The sequence below is a fragment of the Euwallacea fornicatus genome, chromosome 2, assembly GCF_040115645.1.
Source record: "Euwallacea fornicatus isolate EFF26 chromosome 2, ASM4011564v1, whole genome shotgun sequence".
Taxonomy (NCBI): Eukaryota; Metazoa; Arthropoda; class Insecta; order Coleoptera; family Curculionidae; genus Euwallacea; species Euwallacea fornicatus.
Window position 1 is genome coordinate 5891735 of NC_089542.1, and position 19492 is coordinate 5911226.

General features: G+C 33.2%; 1 protein-coding gene across 4 annotated transcripts in view; it reads left to right on the top strand.

Moving 5' to 3' along the window:
• Positions 1–19492, top strand: part of trol (terribly reduced optic lobes) — a 191744-nt gene that overhangs the window by 80819 nt on the left and 91433 nt on the right. Inside the window, exon 1 of one of the 4 annotated variants that reach the window (XM_066294412.1) lies at positions 9486–9691. The exons of the other annotated variants lie outside the window; for them this stretch is intronic. The gene's annotated coding sequence lies outside the window, so the exon portion shown is untranslated. Of the gene's footprint in view, positions 1–9485; positions 9692–19492 lie in introns of those variants that run through there. 4 annotated transcript variants of the gene reach the window in all.

A 19492-nucleotide genomic window follows, 5' to 3' on the forward strand; every position in this document is an offset into this window, starting at 1 on the left:
AGCATTATTTTGTAGTTACAAGACCTCAGACGAGATTTTTATTCGTTAGATGCATTTGTTCGTCTTATTCGTTAAGAGTTTACTAGAATAATCTATTCTCATTTCATCGTCTAGTTTCACCCAGAAGTTGAATTTTCGTACGAAACATTCTGGATACTTCTGGGTAACTAAAATCTAGAGTTTTCAGAGCTAATTTCGAGTGCAGCTATCCCTACACGTATTTATCGCCGTTTTCAAGTTATAAGGCCTAAGAGAGTACTTTTATCTACTCGAGTTTACTAAAATTACATGTTATTATCTCTTCATCTATTAACCATTTCAAATCTGACTTTTTGAAAGAAACATCGTGTATATTCTCACCGCAGTAGAAACTAGAGACTTAAAAGATAATTTCGATTGTAGGGACTCCTATGCACATCTCTAACCATTTTGAAGTTACAAAGTTTCACACTAGATTTCTATTCAACAGCTTTACTAAGAATCAAGGGTACAAGGAACCTAAAAGTGAATATTTTAAAATCTAATTTCTTGTATATTTTCAGGAATTAAAATACAGGGTTTAAAAGGTAAATTTTGGACAGAGATGTCCCTATATTTATCGGTATTTACATTCAAATTAAAAAGATTCAAATCTTCAAGAGAATTTACTAAAAATATTCATTTCAGTCTCATCAATGTACATTTACAAGTTATTTTTTTATGGCAGAGATGCATATTGCATATGCACAGATCTAATTTCTAAATCAAAAAGGAAATTTTCAGAAAAATTCCGAATTTTTCGATGTACTGTTTTTCGACTTTACGTATTGAAAAATATTGTTTGATATATTGCTCCTGGTCAACTCATGTTCTGTAATTTTCAAATTGCATTTTTTGGACTACTGGAATTTAAAAGCACACAGGGAACGTGGGTTTCATAGCGACCTCATATTTCAGAAACCGAGAAAGATATTAGAAGCTTCTTTTTTTCAGTTATACAGGATGTCCATTTAATTATCGGATTCCCATGAGTTTATTTGTCTTTTCCTAAAAATCAATTACGGGAATGGATTATATATGAGGCTAATCAAGTTAAATTTCACAATTAGTTACAACGCTACAAGGTGTCTCAAAAAATTGGGGTTTCATAAAGTGTCTCTTATTCAAATAGGACCATCTGTATATTTATCACGTAATAGAATCCTCTCTTGATCGTGTGTTGGTTCCCAGATTTTTTTTTGCTTTTGGATGCACTGACTTGAATTTATGATGTTTAAAAAAAGTCACATTTGCAGTGCGTCATAAAAATATTAATGCCACAGTTAGCTTACCTCGTATTTTAATAGTCTTAGGATGGAGCCTCATGTAAGATCACCTTAGCAGGCACGAATATTTATTTAGACAAAAATATATACAAGGTGTTCGTAATAGCCACTTCAATTTTTATCATTTCAAGTTTAGTTTTCTTGTTTTTTTTTCAAATAGGGTAATCTGTTTTTTATAACGTGGGATGAAAGGACATTCAGGTTTCTTCTTTCGGTATAAAATAATGTCTATTCGTCGTAAATGTGAATTGAATTATTATTTCCGAAAAACTCGTATTCATGGTTAAGTGCCTGAGTGTTAAGCATACACTGCCATGATTTCCATGGTTTTTAGTTTAAAGTTTTGACAGCTCATTTACGGTTTTCTATTCCTTAGACATTTGTTCATTTTAAACCTGGCCATCATAATGAACTGTACTCAACAAGAATGGTTCGTGTGATGGAAAAGGTTTATTAGCATTTCGGCACAATGATTTCTTAATTTATGACATCCCATCGAAAGGAGCCTAGAAAGGCTAAAGGAGCGTTTCGAAAGGACTGGCAACTTTAATTATGGAAGAAAAGTCGAAAGAGGAAGGTCTCAGAAGAACAAAATCAACTGGATATCGCTTTATCATTAGTAGAAAACTCAAGCATTAGCGTAAGAGAAATTAGTAAGGAGCTTAATGAGCTGTCAAAACAACATAGAAATCATGGCAACGCATGTTAAACACTTAGGCATAAATCAAAGTTGTTATTGTGAACACCCTGGACGTGTCTTTGGCGAAGTGAGCATTAGTGCCTCCTAAGGTGATCTTACAGGAAAATCCATCCTAAAATTACCAAAATTCAACGTAAACTAACTGCGATTAAAATTTTTTATAAGGTACTGCGAATGTCTAAAATTTATTTTAAACTGTGGGAACCTCGCGTCACTGCATCTCAGGACAAAAAAAATCAAAAAATTAACACAGGGTCAAGAAAAGATTTTACCACGTGAAAAAATGCAGAGAATCTTATTTAAAAAATTTCACGTTATGGCGCCCCACCTTTTTCGAGAGGCCCTTGTCGCTAATTTTAAAAATTCCCTTCACTGGCCTCATATACATTTCCATAATTGATTTATTAACGAAATCACAAATGAACTTATAGGAGGCGATGGGGCCGTTATATGGACACCGTCTATAGCAAAAATCAAACTTTTTTCGCACCTTGAGGGAGACTCTAGCATTAGATTTTGTTTTAATCGCAGTGGAATTTTTATAATTAGTTTTGTCTTTGGACGACAGTGAGTACTACTTGATTCATTTACAGTCAAATAAACTCCTGCATTAATAATAAAAGCAGCACTGCAGATTTATATGTTACATGCAACATAATTTAAAGAAGTACGACACGCACCTTATTAGCTGCAGGTCCACTGTTGGTAACATGCTTTATAAGCGCCAACGACATTGTCTGGATGAGTTAACGGAATTAGAATATTACGTCGGAACCTATTCGGCCGGAATAATGAGTCGAATGAATATTCAAACAGTGCCATTTGCATATGAAGGACAGCTCGAGTTTCGCACTTGGAGCACGAATCGTGAAAGAGCTTCTTTTCTACTTGCAGAGATCGCTCTCAATGGGACGAATCTTAAAAAAAAATGCATCCAGGAATGACTGTCTGTTGGACTATTAGTAGCCAGGCAAAGGGAATAATTTATGTTGGAGATTGTTGTAAATCATGCCCATTCATGGGGAAGAGGCGCATCGCTGCTTGGTACGGAGCCCCGACTTGTATGGGTATTTAAATCACTTAAACTGCTGGAAAGGTTTTTGGAGATGCGGATCTTGTATTATGCATAGTCGAGGCTAAAACTGTATTACATAAGCTTAGGTAAACTACCCCTAAGCTCGACTAGAAAAATCCAGACATTTATTGACATATATACTAGCAAATTTCCGTGCAGTTCTCCCTTAGTAATGAATTTCTATAATTGCATTGTACTATTGCGTGCATGGATGTTGTCTTCTATATAAGCAACTTACATAGAAATAAAGTAAGGTGTCCGCTATGCGGATTTTAAATTTCCACTCTACTTACCGAACCCTGAAAAGCTCTAATTATTGTTATGACGCCCTTAGTAGGGGAAATTCAATTACCCAGACCCATTTGTATAGACTTAAATAAGTAAATAGCACCATTGGGAATGCTATATATAAAAAAATGCTCACATATGAAAATGCGCCACACATACCAGAGAAATGGCGGCTGTTAATTTCTGCATACATTTCCTGATTAAGGTATGTGCAGATGGAAATGAGGCTATGAACTGGCCGTGTTAAGGGTTTCTTTTATTGCAATTATTTATTATAATAGTGGCTATTAAAATGTTGGGCAAAATTGAGGTGAAAATACAATGAAAAGCAAGAAAAATAAGTTTTGATGGTGATTACTAAATGGTGTCTGGCGACCAATTTTGATAGAAATTGTTTGATTGTGGCGTGAGAAAATATTAATGCGGAACATTTAGGGTCAGAAGTGTTCTAATCCCAAAATTGTTTTGAGGGCTTCAAGAACTTAAGACTTCGGTCCTTTTCAAATCAATCTCGGTAGTTTTTTAAGACATCGTGAGTCCAAAAACCAAATTTTTTAAACTTTTTCCGGGTCCTAAGGGCGACATTTCGATTATTTTAAGAGAAAATGGGCGCATTCAGGTGCTAAAAGCGCATCGTAGTCGTTTGGATTGAGCATTTTGAATGATTTGTTGAAGATTCGTGTTACCACGGCAGTAAAGCAGTGCGCTGGTTTGTTAAGGGGTTTGACAGAGCTAGCAGGTCAATACTTTATTGTATGTTTTTTTTTAAGTTAGAAAAAGTTTTAGAACGAAATAATGGAAAACTGGGAAATTTTTATAAATTTCAGGATTTTGAAATTATTATTCAGGAAAATAACATGATAATTTTGCTGCTTTTCATTTCATTGTCACTGTGGATATATCAACACTGGAACTTCAGTTTTGAGGCATTGTTAGATACAAAGAACGTATTATGTCGTTTTCCCTAAATCCAAACTTCTTCCGTAGGTCCGTAGATCCTAATAATCGTTATTTTGATATTGCGAAACGTATAAATTTTCAAGTGCAAAGTCCAGTCCACCAAAAATCCACTAAAATCATTGATTTTGAGTAAAACCTCGAAAGTCCGTTCGTATAAGGAACATGAAGATCTTCTTCATTCAATTTTAAATTTTTACATAGAGTACGTGACTGAATTTTAAATAAATGACCTTTTCAAGACCTCCGAGAAGCAGCAAATATAGCATCATTGAAATTAGAAATCTTGAGAGAGCAATTGACTTGGCCCCGATCTTTAAAGATCCAGTTGAAAATTGAAGTTAACCGACAGTTGAAGAAGAATTTGAAGAAGATCTGTGAAAGACCTTTACAGTTAACCGAAATACTTTGCCTGACGGTTGCCCTTGATTGAAAGTTATTTGACACGCGGTGGTTTGAGGAGCTGACCTACGGAGTTTCAGGTCTCCTGACCCGAACGTCTTCTTTGTTCAATTTGATTTTTTATCGTCAACTGAACCAGAACAATTACTAGAAGAAACCATGACAGGAACTCTCAAATTATAAAATCAAACAGGCTTAAATCCACCGAGTCACATGGCCGAATACTTAAAAGGCGCCGCCTTGAAAGCAAAGTCCGCTGGCCTGTCTAACCAGATATATTTCAGATTGATCATCATTAATTGCGGTCATTAATCAGACCTAGCTCCATGTAGTACCAGCAAATCGAACGTTGGTTTGGCAAATACTCGTTTAAGGTTAAATCGGTTTTTAGTCGCGTGTCAGAAATAATAAAATTATCGCTAGGCGCAATACCAATTAATTCCTTGTCTGCTGACACAAGTGGACATGCATGTAAACTTGAGCCAACCCTGGGAAAATTGCCAGGGGCGGTCTGGATTATTGAGTAATTGAGGAAGTGACTTGAGACTCAATATTTGGGTCGCTTCATTCAGTTTCTCGATATTCACGGGCAATGAAATTTAAAGAGCTGCTTTATTAGATTTTGTGTCGAGTTCGGATTTTAAGGAACCGTCGATCTAAAAATACGTGTATAGATGTCGAGCTTTTACAAACCTGATTCATAGCTACATTTCAATTACGATCGCTCATACCCAGTTCCTGGATAAATTTGCATGTCTTGCCTGAGTCGATATGGAAAATGGGAAATATAAGTAAATAGTTTTAGAGTTGTCGTGAACGATCGCATCGTAAAATATTGTATTATCTATGCGACGAAGGGAAAATGAATTTAAATGCTGACAGCAAGCGCACGCAAAGCTAATGCGGGTATAAGGAGAGGTTTTCTTCTAAAAAATCTGGAAACTAAACATGGCGGCAGTAAAAATCTTCTAAACAAAATATATATTGCACGTTTAATTGGTGACATCATTTTGACTGGAATACTTTTAATTTAACACTTGCGATTCAGTAATTGTTTCGTTAATATTCATTACTATGAAAATAAAACTGACGAGGCTTAATATGAATAAATCCATATGAAACATAGAATACACTGTTGATTGAAGTAAATCGTTACAAGTAACTCATAAGCAAACTGTGAGTCACTCATATGAAATGGAAATATGTAATTGTCCTGTAAATAGAGAAATTAGTTATTTATTGTTCGTTTATCTTAGAGTTTGCCTTTTTCAGGATCTTCCATTCTAGTTTTAGCGAAACTCTCGTTAGTTTGATGCTTCTTCAAGTTTTGTGATTAATTATTATAAGATTGAGGCGCAAAGTTTCTTAGAGATCTAGGTGTTTCTGATGAAAGGGAATTTCCATTGAGTTTCGGCTAAGAGTTCTTGGATGCAAAATTAAAGAATCTTTAACAAAATTTCAGCAGCCGCTTTTTCTTGATCTTGATCCGGGATTGCGAGTACTAAACGTCTCAGAATTTTGTAGTGTCCGAACGATTTTCAGGGCGGTTTCGGAACGGAGAAGAATGTTTGTTTATTTAAGCCCGTTCAGTTGCAAAGTTGCTAATTCTCATTTATTTTTTCCTTGTTGAAAATCTTCAATGGCTCTTCCATGATGAAAATTCAGGCGTGTTATGTAAGAAGCCGACGGAGAGGACGCTGATATTTTTTTGGAATAGGAAACTCTTTCGTGGATCTATCTTGTTTAAATTTTAAAGTTTCTTTTATTCTTCTTTTATGATTGATAGCTCAAGAGATTCCGAACAACGTGCTTAAGAAGAGAAGAATTTTTGAAAAATCTTAAAACTTCAAAACCAACAGCCGTGCAATTTTATTTCTTCTTATTATCTCTAGAGACGTTCCTGGTTTTTGATACTGATAGCAAACTAAAATTTCCATGTTTTCGAGTTTTCACTATGATTTTTCATTGGTAAATGTATTTATTCAGCGGGGCGCTAAACAAATGAAGCCTTTTGCAGAAATTATCAATCATGCACACATCTACTAGAGACGCCCCTGTCCCTCGTTATCTAAATCAAATCGAGTTTCTGATATATTTTTTTTCGAGCTGAAGTTGATTTGTTCAGTGGCGCGCTAAGGATGGAATTTTCTTTTTGGAAAAAAATCGCAAAACACTTTGAAAAATTAAATCTGAATAGAAAATCAAACTTTAGGATTTTAAAGGAATCTTACTTGTTGTATTTATATTGTGTAACCTATTTATTCATTTAAAAAGACTAACATTTAACATTTTTTTTCTAGGTAAGTCCCGCATTTAACTACCTGTCTCTAACTAAAGTACGTCTCGGTAAGTACGTTTTTCTGTATTTCTATAAATATCACATGAAATCCATATAAACTAATAGCGAAAAACATTAAAATACTGTTAATATATCAAATTAAATCTGCCACTCTGCTGGGCTGACACACGAAACGTCCATGGCATCAGATCCATTATTATTTCATCTGAATATATTGTTTTGAAGACTCAAATCAAGTCGGGGCGTTTTATATAATGTCTAAGCCCCAGATAACTTCACCTATTACCAGGTAACTGGGCCCTATCAGACTATAAAGCTTAAAGCACATCCTTTATCCAATTTAATCCCCGATCATTATTTAAGACATTTGTTGTCATAAAGTCGTAAAAATGAGCTTTTTTGGATGTGATCCAGTACGCCAATAGAGTTTAGATGTATTTTTAGACGTGTTATTTACAAAAAGAGCTTGATTTGAGGCTATTATTGGCTTTGATTACGCTAAAATTTGTAACTTTAGTTTTATCTGGAAGTAGATAGAACAAATAGTAACAAGCATAATAAAACATTCTAATCTTTTTAAATTGCTTACGCATTTACAGGAACATTAAGCTAATAACATTCGAGCGCCTGTGTTTTTATTGCTTCTAAACAACAGTGAAAAATGAAAATATTTTGAGCTGGAACGTTAAGGCTGGTGGCTTAAGTTGAAATTTAACAAAAGCTCATTTTTTTCTGTCATTGAATAGAAGCAAAACACCTACCTATATTTGCGTGAGCATTGGTTAGAATTGCTGCATTTGAACTTTAACGATCTATTTCTTCTCGTGATAGTTCGGTAAACGTTTATTTTTAATCTAACACTGAAAAATGTGTTAATGAAATTTTCAAAAAGAATAATTTGCTGAACAATCTTACTTTGCACAGATTTGTTGGTGATTTCAAAGAGCCTTTGAGAATTTAATGAACATTTTCAAGTAATCTTTGCACATATGATGAGATGTTCAAGATATATGAAATACTCTTAGAATTGCGAGGCTAATTAAAAAATTAAAAATGTACCATTCGTTTAATAGGACCAAGATGACTTATTCATATTTTTAAAATAATTGTTTTTAATATTTCAAATTGTGAAATTTCTCATCGAAAGTTCTTTGATTCGATTGCTGATAAACATTCCCACAATTGATGGTTTTTTATAACAATTTTATTGTATGGAGAACATAGATGAGCCGATTGCTTTGTCCTATTTACTAATTCGAGCTTGGCGGTTGGTTCCTTGTAAAATAAGCGGATTCTTTGTTCTAGAAACCAATTATGTATACCATTTCCAATACGCAACGGAAAACGTCATATAGTTTTTCCATAATTATGGGCGTCAGATAATCTCGACCACCTTGTATACTTGAGATTATTATTCAATTTTTTGACTGTTTTTTTTTTGCTAAAATTTTGTACTAATTTTTTAATGTTTAAATTTGAAAAGAATTCTCACTGCAAACTGAAACTGCAAAATTTTTGTTTTTATTTCGAACGGACCTCGAGTTGAAATCACAGAATTTGAGTTCAGAGTTTAAAAATATATTTAACTCGAAGTGAAATCGCCGAATCTGGACTTGTTTCACCTATTGGTGAATATTTATCATTTTTAACTCTTTTAGAGATTCTGTCAAATATGAGGAAATATCTAATGATACCAGATGAGACCTTATCCAAAAATATTCAACTCGCGTAAATAGCATTAGATTCCTTAAAAAACTTGAAACTCAATTAAAATTTTTCAGTCAATTCTCATAACTAAAACTATTTTTCGAAACTTCTCTCGAAAATACTTCAAAAATAGTTAAAGAATTATTGTGTCCGAAAATCAGTTGACAATATTGGAATATCCCTGCAATGGAGAAGAAAATGTTGATATTTTGTGAAAATCTATTTTAAAGTTTTTGGAAAGCAAATCACACTGTGGCAATGTTCAGAATTTTGTTAAACAAAAAAAAATTCTAATTAAAGTATTTCTTTTATTTATGGCAAATATTTTATATCTCCAAAGTGGAAGCAGTTGCATTCGAGTTTAGTTTGAGATGTGAGTAACCTTGTAAAACATAAAACAACTTTTAAAACAAAACTCAAGAAAAAAATTTTTTTTAATTGAAATTGCGCGTTCTCTATACATGTACATATACAAGTCTTTAAGGATCGTAAGATCGTTGGTTTTTCTGACAGATACTATTTATAAATACCGCAAATTGATTTCGTGTGTTTAGTGACATAACGAGATTCCCTTGGCCTTATTCCAGTCACTATAATGACCGTTTAATAAATGACCACCCACAAGTCGCATTTTACGAGCGGATTAGCAAAAATCATCATAATAAAAAAAACAAAAGCGCAACAGCGAGTCGGCGCCCTCCAACTTTTCCAAACTTTGGCGCTGCAGAGAGCGCTTTTCTCCGCTCAGTCATCGCGATATCGCCGTTCAACAGTTGAACATCGTCGGACTGTCGCAGCTCGCCTAGCCAATCCAGTCGCGAGTTATCAATTGTTTTTGGGCGCAAATTTTGTAGCACGCGATTTTTTCTCATTCGTTTTTTCTTGAAGAAAATGTGCTTGATGAACCTTTGTTGATTTTTTTTTCGTTTTTTTGCTGCTGTGCGTGATTTATTTGTGGGGTAAAAACTTTTTTCGTTTTGTTCAGTTTCTTTGGGCGTGTACAAATCAGATGTTTTTTTGTGGTATAATAACAATTATAATAGGTATTTTTATCTGAACTTATCAGCAAGGTCACCTAATTATCATGTCGCTGCAGAAGATCAAGTATAAGAAAAAAATAGATTACTGATTTTTATTAATCCATATGATCCTCGTGAATAAATAATAAAATATGCATGCGTAATGTATTTATCACATCAAAAGATAAGACCTCAGACTTGGTTTTTAATGAGCGTGCAAATAAAGTTTCGCTGAAACAGCCGGGAATATTAAAATGGCACATTCTGTCACAATGTGTGCAAAGCTTTACGTTTTCATCGAATTTCCTCAACGGTATTTCCCGGAGATCTGCCGTAATGCGCCAGTGTCAATCTTAGGGTTTTTCTTTGGAAACTCCTCTTGGAGGGCGAAACTTGAGAGGTTTTAATAGTTTATGTAACTCTCAATCACAGTTCTGCGCTGTCGCGGAAGGAATGCTAATTATCGAAATGCTGATGATATTGAAAATTAGAAGGTTGTAAAGTGATGATTCAGAGAGTTCTTGGAGTAATTTTTAATATGGTTGGAAAAAGCATAGCTAAGGGGATGTTGGACTGTGAATTGCACCCTATTCTCAGTTAAAACTAAGTGAGAAGAATATTCACACTTTATTAGGAGCTCGGATAAAAATACTTCTTAATGCATTGATCAGTAGTCTGTTCTCGTTTTCAGAATCTGAGAAAAAAAATAATAAGGTTAACGGAAGTAAAATGTATTAAATATGAGTATGTAAAATACGTGAAGCACTCTTAAAATTCCTCTTGTCGATTGCTGAAGAGTCTCAGTTTTTAATATGAGTCTTCCAATCAATGTAACCATTTTAAAAGGTTGTTTTAAGGTAAGTTAGTAGTTTTCGAATACAATAAAGCATACAGACATACATAACATTTCTTTTGAATATGAGAAATTTTCTCATACATCAATTGCTTACTTCCAATTACTCTTTTAAAATGATTGGCCTGATTTATTTCAAAAAGTAAATTTTAGGAATGCTTCAAACGTTTTACTTAGTCGTATTTCAAGTATTTTTGTCCTGTTCTCGGGTTAATAATATTTTCGTAGGTTCTGAAGAGGGTGACAAAGTTGTCATCGAAACGTTAATGAGGGTTTCCATTCAGGTCCTTTGTAAAAGGTGAATGTTATTCTCAGTTAATTTTAACTGAGAATGGTGTACAATTCAGCTGCTCCAACAGTCCCTACTTGTGTGTGCACTGTTATTTCAAAAAATAATAAAAGAAGAAATGATTTTCGTGAATGAATGAATTCATTTCCTTTTAAAGATATAATAATTATTTCAACACCCCTGAGAGATTTTATAGGGCTCTAGGATTTTATTTTGGAATTATTGGAAAAGAACATTTAAAAGTTTGGAATATTTTCGAGTAATTTTTGATATCAATAATTTATGACTTTCCCAAGGAAATTTCGGTGAACTGCGTTTCTGAACTATTTTGAGCAAAGTTGTCAAAGTAAAAAAAATTAAAGACCTTAGAGAGTTTTTTTTATAAGTGACTTACAAATATAATATTGTACAATCATATTTGTTTAATTTGTTGTTATTTATTTGTTAATCTGAAGATTATATTAGCATATATATACACACTTTAAGTCGACTTTAGCATAATTTTTTTCGAGAAAAAATCGATTTATCTATTTGACAATATCATGCTTGAAACATTGAAAAACTGTAAAAAGTGCTGCAATAATTAGGGCTAGATTTAATTTAATTGTTGCATCATGTTTTCGAGGAAATATTAGCTAAAGGAAGGTAAAAATCCGACGGAAATATGTATCTCTGAAAACAAAAATGAAAGAAATTGAAAATTTGGAACAAAGTTATTCGAGATATTAAATACATCGAATTATTGTGAACACTTTTGTTTAGAATACTTGTTGTCTTTAAAAATTCGAAGTAGGCCTAAACCTTCTCGTGCCCTGAAAGATTTATCGGAAGCTTAACTTATTAAATAATATTTTGTGTTCACCTCGGAATTTCTATGTCATTCAATTCAATTTTAGATGTTACGAGTTATTTTCAAGAATTTTAAAACTAAATCAAGTCAAATTATTTCCACTACTTTCTAGTTTGTAGTTATCTAGTGAAACTGGTGAGACCTGATCAATGTTTACCTTAATGAAAATTTGAAAACCTCAAAAGAAAAATGAGAAGGAAAGATTTCAGGAAGATTTAGTAAAAGGTTAAGATTGTGTAGTTCTGGTCTTTAAAGAATAATTATTGTAAAAAATTCTGAAAAAAAATGTCGAATGTTAGTAATTTAAAGATTATCAGAATAGAAATCCAGGACATGTTTTTGTGAAATTTTTAATTTGTCAAAAGGCCAGTTTTCCTCAAATTTATGATATGTTTAAATTATGGTTATAATAGGTATTCAAGTACATAGCGCAAGACTTTATCGCGAAATATTTTGTAATCCAACAATCCGAGAACTCATTGTTATATCACCATAAAAAATATTAAATTAATCTCCACGAGGGTTTGTTTATGAAGATTAGAGTAAAAAATATCAATTCCAAATGCGATAACGTCTTATCCCCATTTAATGATTAATAATAATTGATAAGTGTATTCTGATAGAGTTTTGGGTAAATAACCAAAAATAAAAACACGGGTAAAATGGGTATTCTTCGAAAATACGTAAAGTTAGTTTTGACGAGACATTCACCCATTACATTCTAACATGAAATTTTGCAAAACAGGCAAGTTTTCACATGAAAATTTGTACGAAAAAATAGGTAACCGAGAAAATTTCCTTTGCCGCTAAAAGTTGAGTAATTCATTCATAAAGGTGGCACTGGGAACTTAATAGCTGACATTAAATTTTTGAGTAAGTTGTGAAGTCGTCTTCTTATTCAAAGTTTAATGGAACATATGTATTTCTCAAGATTACAACAAAAAAAGCTTTCTCATATAATAATATCATTTTATGGCTGCTCGGATAGTCTCATCGATATCGATTTACCCCCGAACCCATTGAAATTTGTTTGCGTTACGTGTTTTATAAAAATTTCAATTATGAGTTTAGGAGTTCATTTTCGGTTCATACGAATTCTTGAAGATGATTTATCATTGCACACAAGTACTCCATTAAAATTAGCAATTTCGATAAATCAAACATTGCATGCATAGGCAATTGAAACTAGGCAGCTACAAATGCGCTAGGAGATAAGCGGAGGCACAAACATTATCCAGACCAATACGGCCTGAAGAACATAATCAAATCCTGTATCAATTTGGAGTATTGAAGCCCAGTTATTATAAGAGAAACACGCTTGAATCATCAACGCAGAATTTAACTGGATTACTGATGCGGGAGACTCATTCTGAATGCTTCATATCAATTTAAGCTTTACTAAGAATGACTTGACTTTCATGCTGAGTGAGGAAATTTTCGAATCAAGGAATTTGAGTAAATTTCCCTGGGAACGTGGCTAAATCGGGAAATCCAGAAGACAGCTTGGGGTTAAGCGTTATCTAATTTCTTCATTTGGTAATTCGGCCCCTGACACGGGCTTATTCAAATTGGTTAATTCGGGACCGTGTACCTTCCAAAACGTTATAATTGATTCTATTAAGTAATCGTATTTGCATACATACTAGCTTTCCTAAATTTGGTTTGATTTTCAGTTGCAACTTCGGTTCCTTTCTGACACCTGAGGTGTGAAGGCATATTTTGAGGTTTAAGTAGAATAAGTCTCAACGAGAGGACAGAGAGAAACTTAACATTCTTTAAACTAAAATTTTGGAACGGTTTGACTGTGGGTATTCCAAAATTTTGGGGAAAAACAAAATTTAATTCGCCCGAAATTCAAAAAGATTTCGCGTCCTTAAATTGAGGAAAAGAGGAGATCCAGGCAGGAAGTTCCTTGAACACGCCTGATATTGAAGGAAAATGGGAATTAAACGATTTTTGTAGAATGAAAAATTACGGCATAAAAAATTTTGGGGATAAGAAACTTTTGAGTTATTACTTCGAATGTGATGATTCACGATTCAAGTATACCGGTTTTTTTCTCTTTATGTAATGGAAGATTATCGTATTATTTAATCAATATTTATAGAAGTCCAGGGTTTTAAGATATTTGTTTTTTTGTGTAAGCTCTACAGTATTTCGTAATTGTGTAAATTTTTTTGTCGTTAAATTATATTCCTCACAATGTAAAACTTTTCGAAGTCGCCCATTTAGCTTTGAAGCAAACGCCTTATATTGAAAACCACATAATTGACATAAAATGTGACTCGTTTCTTTATTTATTGAATCATTATGCAAGAAGAGAAGCTATATATCTATATGTTAATGATAGTCATAGAGAATAAAATTTATATTAACATATTCAGCAAGAGATTGTGCTTATACGTTATGGTGCACCGATGATTGTATGACTTTAGATTGGATGTTGCGATATTTATAGAAGCCATGTTCATTGAAAATCATGGAACAATCGCAATTAAACAATAGTATGACCCCTGCATTATAAAACAAACAAATGGATAATATGTTCGTAATAGATGCAGGTGGATTGGGAAGTTGGTTAATTAAATTTGACCTTAACTCTGGAATTGAATATTTAGAAGTTGGAGAGTTGTGCATTTTAATTATTAAAAGTAATTTTCGTGCTAATCGGGCTCTAACAGATTTTTCGAAAAAATTTAAATTGCAATTTTCAACACAATAAAATTCATAACAGATGATTAGAAACAACTTGTACCAGGCCGTGAACCGTAAACGTAGAGCGTTCATTAAGCTACTTGCTATTTTCCACTCGCCATCTGACAATCAATAGCTGAAAGATGAACTTATCCAAGACATACCTTCGATTTTTAATTTGTCACGTTTTAACACCTACTTGTGGTTCTCACCCTTCATAAAGTTGTTCTAAATAAGTAGCTGCTTAATTATTTATCTACGCCTTATCCTAAAAATGTGTTAATATATGTTTATTCTTGAATGAGGATTATTTATGTTCCTACATGCATTATGCAAATAACTATTATCATTTAACTTAAATATTTGTTGTGGAATTAAGTGAACGTTGAAATGCAATTAATTAATTACTCTCTAATTTTAATGTCATCGAGCGGTCAGGGAATTTATAAATATATTGATAAATATTTAAGGGACAAAGATAGTCGGTAAACGAATAAAAAGTTTCCTTCCCAATCCTTTCGTCAGAGTGGTAAAATGACTTCATCACAACCTTGGGCGAGCTGAGATTAACGCTTTATCGCGTGTGGTAAAAATTTTTACCGCATGTGAGCGAAAGCGGCCTGTGCAGGTCGAAGCGTCTACGAATAAAATGGGAACAAAAGTACCTAAACAGTCTTATTTTAAACAAAAAAAACTTTCGGATTTTTTAAATTTCGGCTTTCATTTCTTCTGTCTTCTCAGACGTCGTAGTGCTACATACCTGTGTCGAATTTCATCACTGCCGAAAATCTTTGAGAGCAATGTCCAGCCGTGGCTATTTAACAGAGCTGACAATAGCAATTAGCGTGCGATAAATTATCATTTTCTGCTTTTGTTAGGTAAATAACTATTATTAACTTCAATTTTTTATCCTTCCGGATAGTACAAACTGTGTGGGTTTGCAAGTTCGCAAATTTCAATGAACTTAAAAAGTGTAGAAGGATGAGAAATTCGCAGTAAAAAAAAACAAGTTAGTCCAGGTTATTGTAGTATAGGCTAGAGCTAAACGTAATTTTGAACATACAGGGTGGCTCAGAAATGTCACAGGATTAAACTTTTTTTTGCTTTAAACGGAGCCCCCTCGATGTTCTTGCATTTTCGAAGTCTTCGCGTATTTTTCAAATTATTACTTTTAAAGTACCCAATCAAGGATTTTCGAAAAGTCCACGTTTCGAATATGACGTTTTTGCGTCGTAATTTCTAAACGGTTTCAGCTATGGTCTCATTAGTTGATTTAATATGAAAAAGGTCAAATCGTATATATGGCAATTTTTTGAGCCTCTCCGTATCAGTTGCCGCATAAGTGAGAGAAACTATACCAGTTTAATGCGAAGTTCAACTATAAATAATGGAAATCGATCAAACTTACCTTTGAAGATATTAAAATATGGAAAAGCGTATGTATGTAAATTAACAAAACTAGTGGAATTGAAAATTTTATTTGGAATCATATAAGTACGCTGGGAAGAAAAGGTGATAACTCTGGAGGTGGTCGTATCGAAACTGTAAACTGTTTAATTAAACGTTTCGAATATTGAAAGATCATTTTGCGACTAACGAACCTCTAAACATTTTAATCGTTCTCATTCTACTTTTTTATTTTCAACAGACGAGTATATAGAACTCTGTTGCACTTTTTTTCAGCAATTTTTCTTGATTTGAGTAGAACAGAAAATGAAAAAGACAAAAGTGTTGACCAACATATGAAGATGTCTTGAAATTCGACAGGTCTTTAACGTTCGAATTTTTTGTCAATTTTCTGAAAGTCCGAAAAATATTTTAGGGGTTTTGAAATTATAAAAAAATTTCCGAAACTTTTAAGTAATCAAAATTCGTAACAAAATATGTATGTAATTAGTGTTTGGGTTTTTTTGTACCAGGATTTTAAGCACGTATTCTACGCATAACATAGTGTCAGCTTGCTGTCTAAACTATATTCGAGAAATGCTTTGTTAACCAAATCAAGGTGTTGAAGTTTTATGTTTATTTTTTCGATTGATTTTTTATAGCCCTCAAAATTTTTGAGATATTTAGCTTTGATTTGAATTTCAATAATAAGTTACTCTTTAGGGTCTAAATGATTAGATAATACCAAATGATCGTGAAAATCTAGAGGGTGATGTTTTTTGAGGTTATGACCCGTTTTGTAGCCCAAATCTTTTTTGTGGTGCACGCATAGTATTTAAGTTTAGCAATTTAAATCGCCTGTTCAATATAGAAATTTATAGGTCTTTGAACATTTCAGTATACGTCACTTTTTTTCAGTTATTTGCAAAATGATGAAGTAATGCATGCCACTTTTCTCATCGGGTAGGTTTGCTTGATTTCTGATACACTACTACGGTGTAAACCGGAATAAGGATTCATTCATTGACGATCTAAAAGTAAAGCGGAATTTTAACAGCAAAAAAATAAAACATAATATTAGACGAGAGGGCAACAGCAACTTCAAATACAGAATAAATTAATCAGCGATAATGCATTCGTTAACAAAATAATTGAAATCAATATCAAATAAAAATTATTATATAATTATTATATATATATATATATAAAATATTATATAAGTTGTTCGAAATGGTCGCCATTACGTTCTACACATAAAGTAGAACTTCGCCTTATAAGTTCTTTTTAAGAATATACGAGAGTAGCGTACATATTTTCGTTTATAGACTTCCAGACAGAAAAATCTAGAGGTGTTAGATCGGGCAATCGAGGAGGTCAAAAAATCGGTCCTTAACGACTTACCCATCTGCGTGGATAGTTGGCATTCGGTTGCTTTTTCACCGTCAGGGAAGAATGTGATGCGCATTCGTCTCATTATACATCTTGCACTCGAAATTTGTGATAGATATCTCAAAAACTTTGGGAGCTATAAAAAATGTCATTAAAAAAACAATAATAAAATTCCAACATCTTGTATTTTGTTAACAGGGCATTTCTCGAATATAATTTATATAGCAAACTAATATTGTTTTTAGGCGTAGAATACATGGTTCACACTTTGGTACAAAAAACCCGGACACTTTGTGTATCACTTCTATGCATAAACCCACATCAAGCTATTTTAAAATGTTATTCTAATCCTTCATCATAAGCGATACGTACTTCTAACGGGTTTAATTGACACTTTATTTGACACAATAATTGTCCCCTCATAGATGATGATTAAAAAATATGCCCATTTAATTGACATAAGCCCGTTTTCATTGTTCGTTGGCAATAATTGTTATTACGTGTACATATTTAAATAAGCTCTATTTTTTGCTGACAGTGGACCATGGAACGTTTCCTGATGCCATTTTTCTGAGGTATTTTGCCGCAGCTAGAGAAGCCGTAGAGCGAAATTAATACGAATAATAATTTGGAAGCTTGCGGTTTATTGCCGGTTTCGTGTATGCAAAACGCGAGTGAATTAGTTATGTCTTTGCACCGGTGAACATATAATTAACAACGTTATATGCCCGAAACTGTCATGAATAATTTTACATATTTTGTTAAATATTTTTAAACAAACTCACATAATTTATTAGAAGCAACAACACCTGGCCGGTAGAGTGTAATAATTTTTGGCAAAGATTTCAATGTCAGGGCGAGGGACTGCGAAAAATTCAGGAAAAAACAAGCTGGCTCTCCTTCGCAGCAATGCAGATTACTTAGGCATTAGTACTAATTTATGCAAAGAAAAGCTGGAGGTGTCTCATTGTATTTATAATTTATTTATTTTGCTTCTGCTTGCAATAAGCAACAACCTGAATTCCCGGGCACCGGGTCGTTATTCACGATTATTGTTTATTTTTGGAGTTTTCATGTATTTATTGCTCTGACAAACGCATGAAATGTGCAAGCGTTGTTTAGCATTCCAGCACAAATACAACAACAAGATTTGTCAACTTTTGTTTGTTAAAACAATCAAAGAAGCGTATGTTGGAAATTCGTATGTCAAAAAGGAGTGCTGAGAATCAAATATCTAATTAAAGGGCGAAAACAATGAAGTAAACTATACTCCCCTTTACCTAGATGACACTGCACTTGTAAAGATCATTTAAAAATTTTTGAAGTTTTAGAAAAATTTTTTAATCAACCACAAGTCAACACTTTTTACTGTAACCTTTTTCTTTCCACACTGGAGAATCTCCAATTTCCAGTTGAAACCAAAAAATTAATGCAGCAAAACAAAGAATCTTGCGACTTAAAGGCATTTTTTTGGAGCTAAAGTTTGAACTTTTTTCTTGTTTTTGCGACAAGATCTTTGATCTCTTCAGACTCTCTGACTTATCGGGTAATTTGCGGGATGAAATATTGAAGTTGATAATGTAAAGAATAGAAAGAGTAAACAGACAGGGTGTCCGAAAAATTCAAAAATGGTATCATGAGATTATTTGGGCCGAAACATTAAGATTTGGTTCAAAAGTTATTTGAAAAATGTGTCTCGTTGAGGTATTATTGACGGTCAAAGTTCTTAAAAAAAAAACATATTTTCTGCTATATCTCAAGAATGCTTGCATGGATTTTAATGGAACCCATTGTGTGTTTATTCTTTAGTACAGGAATTATTTTCATGTAATATGAATGTCTATTCATAGTGTGCAAGTGGTAAGTTTTTAGCCTTCTTCGTATAAAAATGACCAAAATTTCTCACTGGGTAGCTGATCATATTGACTTTTTCCCGATAATACATTAGCCTTGTATCCAACTTTTCTAACTCTTGGAAATTTATCCTACGGTTAACATTTGGCGCCGAAAAGAATTATTTTCTTTTCTTATACGCAACATCGACGTGCCATCCCTCCGATAATTATCGACACTTGTTAATGTATACGCTTTAATAATTCATAAAAAAATATTTTTCCTTTAATTTTGCTTTATGAGTTCAGTCCTCGCCACAGATCACGAGACCTAGCTGGCTATTCAACTACAAAATCGACAAGCGTCGATAATTATCGAAGGGATGGCAAGTTGGTGATGTGTATGAGAAAAGAAAATATTTTTTTTCGGTGCGAAAGGTTAACCGTA